This window comes from Triticum dicoccoides, chromosome 2B (genome assembly GCF_002162155.2).
Source record: "Triticum dicoccoides isolate Atlit2015 ecotype Zavitan chromosome 2B, WEW_v2.0, whole genome shotgun sequence".
Taxonomy (NCBI): Eukaryota; Viridiplantae; Streptophyta; class Magnoliopsida; order Poales; family Poaceae; genus Triticum; species Triticum dicoccoides.
In genome coordinates this window covers 64116342-64119921 of record NC_041383.1, presented here as the reverse complement: position 1 = coordinate 64119921, position 3580 = coordinate 64116342, and the positions used below count along the sequence as shown (strand labels likewise).

The 3580-nt window shown below is 50.2% G+C and overlaps 1 pseudogene; it reads right to left on the bottom strand.

Annotated features, from left to right (window-relative positions):
- Window positions 1-926: 926 nt before the first annotated feature.
- Window positions 927-3014, bottom strand: LOC119367136 (annotated as a pseudogene).
- Between the last annotated feature and the right edge of the window lie 566 nt (window positions 3015-3580).

The following is a 3580-nucleotide window of genomic DNA, read 5'->3' as shown; positions in this document are numbered from 1 at the left end:
CATTTTCCTATAATGCATGAGAGAGAGAGAGTTTGATATTACATAAAAGCCCTTTTTGTTTTTTTTCTATTTCTCTTCTCTCTCCTACTTTTCACGGGTATATTAATCTAAGGCATTCTACTATTCATTTGAATGTCGAGAGTACCTATGTATTGGGTACGGAAAAGGCTTTTCAAAACTGTTTGCAAACTACTGGAATTATTGCAATTGAAAAATTAGATCTCCGAAAGTCCAAATCACTCGGTTTTTAAACTAGAGGCCTGCCAAATTTTATCCTCCTTGGTTTTGCTTGTGACATTTGATACACTCATGCTGCTTGTTGACTTAGCCAAACATGGAAGAAGATCCTAATGCTGAAGAGTCCTTCGAAGACGTCTTGGTGACACTAAGTACACATTCTTAGTCGGCTGTTGGCTTGTGCCCATAGTTCTTGAAGATGGCATTTCCACTTTTTTTTTGAAGATTCTCCAATCAGGTGGTTGAGGGCACGAGAAACCGCCAGTACCCTCAGTAGGGTGGCGAACGTGGACGAAACTACCAGAAGGGAGTTCACACGAGGAGTAGATCTTGGAAATTTTATTTTGAGCTCATAATATCAAACAAAGAAAATCAGATTGATGATGGGAAACCACATACTCCCTCCGTCTCAAAATAAGTGTCTCAAACTTATTATAACTTTGTACTAGAGCTAGTACAAAGTTAAGACACTTATATTGGGATGGAGGGAATATTTGATAATCAATACAAAACATATTATTGGTTTTTTAATAAATCATGAAAACAGTACAATACAAACATTACTATGATTACCACCATGACACCCTGGTAACAAAATGTTCAAGGAATTTGTGTGCAATATGCAGCTGGAATGTTCGATCTAGCCAACTTAGTCGATCACATCCACTATTAGACATCTGAAGCAGGCGCTAATTAAGAGGCACACGGACTTTAGCATGCAGGTATAGGTCATTCTTCCGACCGACCGCGATGCCCATCTCCTCCTCCATGTCCAACTCCCCTCCGGCAGGAAGCTCCCAGTCAAAGTGGTAGAGGAGGGCGGCAAGGGTGAGCTCCATGCTAGACTGCGCGAACAGCATGCCTGGACACATCCTCCGGCCTGCCCCGAACGGTGTGTACTCAAAGTTGTTTCCCTTGAAGTCCACTTTGCCGGACTCGAACCGCTCTGGCCTGAACTCTACCGGGGCATCCCAGTGCTTGGGGTCCCGACAGATCGCCCACGTGTTCACAAACACAGTGGTGCCCGTCGGCACGTCGTAGCCGAGGACGTTGCATGCCTCAGTGGGCTCGCGCGGCAACAACAGGGGCACCGACGGATGCAACCTGAGCGTCTCCTTGATGACCAGCCTCATGTACTTGAGGTCAGCCAGGTCGTCCTCGGTTACGCTTGGCTTCCCTTGTAGGTTGTTATGTACTTCGGCTTGTGCTTTTGCCATGGTGGCTGGGTTCCTCATCAACTCCGACATGGCCCAGATGAGAGTCGTCGCCGACGTCTCGCTCCCAGCACTAAACAGGTCCTGCAAATCATGCAAATTAAGAAAATTAAAATTTACTAGTTATAGAATGAAAACAATTAGTCGGGCGATAGCTTACCACTAATAGGCACTTGATGGCTCCCATGGTAAAAGGGACGTCGTGGCCGCCTTCCTTCTATATCCTGAGGAGCACGTCCAATAGGTCCTCCTGCTCCCCTTCCTTCCCGTCGCCGTTGGACGCGGCGGCGGCGGCCTTCACCTCCTGGTGCTGCTTGATTGCGCAGTCGATGAGCTCAAAGCTCTTGGTGTGATTCTCCCACGCCTGTCGGGCGGAGCAGCTAACAAAGCCGACGAGCCAGGAGGAGGGGAAGAGATCGCTGAGGTTAAACCCCGAAAGGATCTTAACCATAGTAGCCGGAAACGGGGAACGGTAGGCCGTCCCTCGATCCCGATTCATCGACCCGGAATCGGATTCGGGAACGAGGTCGGATTCGGTACGATTCGATGAAGATTCGGCGTCCCCGCAGCCTGCTCCTCGATTCAGGTTTCAGGATCCAACAGCCAAAACGTGAGGCATAATTTACTCACGATGTCGTTTCTTTTCTCAAGAACTCCTCATTCTTTCTCAAGTCCATTAATTGCAAGGGATCCATTAACAACAAGGAATGCTGACCGTCAGGGAGTCGTCGTTCTTCAAGAACTGCGTTCCTCGACCCATGATACCGTACCGGGTTCATCGTACCCAAATGGATTGGATCGCGTCCCCACTATAAAAAATTCGTCTAAGAGATGTATACCCTCGTTGTACCCTATTTTTTTCAGCCACCGACTCTCGTCCCTCGTTCCCGTTCCTTGCTCCCACCGTACCGGAAACATGGCAACTATGATCTTAACCCCCTGTTGGAGCACCTCCAGGAACTCCTCCCGCCTGTTGAACCTGTCCCCGATCATGGCGCGTACGGTCATGTCTGCGATGAGCACGGCGAGCCGCTCGCTGACGTTGACAGGCTCGGCGGCACTAGCTGAAATGGCGGCGATGAGGCGCGTCACCTCCTCCTCCCAGATGTTGCGGAACGACTGCACCCGGCGGGCGCTGAGCAGCTCCATGATGCAGATCTTGCGGAGCTGGCGCCAATGAGCGCCATAGGGCGCGAACGCCAAGCCGACCCCATCGGACATGATGATCTTGGTGGTGGGGCTCCACGGCCGCGTCGCGAACGTGACGTCCTGCGTCTTCATGACCTCGCGCGCGGCCTCGGCAGAAGAGGCCACCAGCACCGGCACCTCGCCGAGCTTGAGGTACACTAGCGGCGCGTCGCCCAGCCGGCGCGCGATGTCCACGAAGGCGCGGTGGACCAGTGGGTTGCCGGCGAGGTGGTGCAGGCTGCCGATCACCGGCAGCCGCCAGGGGCCAGGCGGCAGCTGCTGCCCAGCGCCGTGGCCGCGCTTCCTGATGAGCTTGAGGAGCAGGAGAGGCAGGAGGAGAGCCAAGACGAGATAAATTGCTTGCTCCATGGTCATGGCGCCTGTTATTTTCTTGAGCTCCCTCGAGAGAAGGCTGGGGATAAACTGCACTAGATATACGCATGCGGCACGGACCAAAGGAATATACTATTATAAACTGGCGTCGATCGCTATGCGAGCGAGACAGCCGCATAATTGCAGGGCAAGTTTGGTTGTCGTCCGGAACGAACCGCCCGTCTCGTCGTCGTCTCCGATGCGCCAAGGATACGTACTACTCGCTAGGGAGCGGAGATTCCCTACACGACTCGCTTGGGAGCGGAGATTCCCTACAAGATCGTGATGGTTTGCACGATCGCGTTTTGTTGTTCATCCACACACTACGTACTGAAAAAACCGAATAATAGGTCTTTTTAGACTACCCATAGTGGAAGTAGGATTGTACCTCCGTCCTGATTTATTAATCCCTTCGTATTTTATATTAAATTTTTATTTTTAGATTTAACTAACAAAATGTTAATGCTTGTCACGGAAAGTAGTATTGGTGAAAACTATGTTTAAATACAAATACAACGCTCTAATTTTTGATGACATGCATTAATATTTTATTAGTTAAAACCAATATA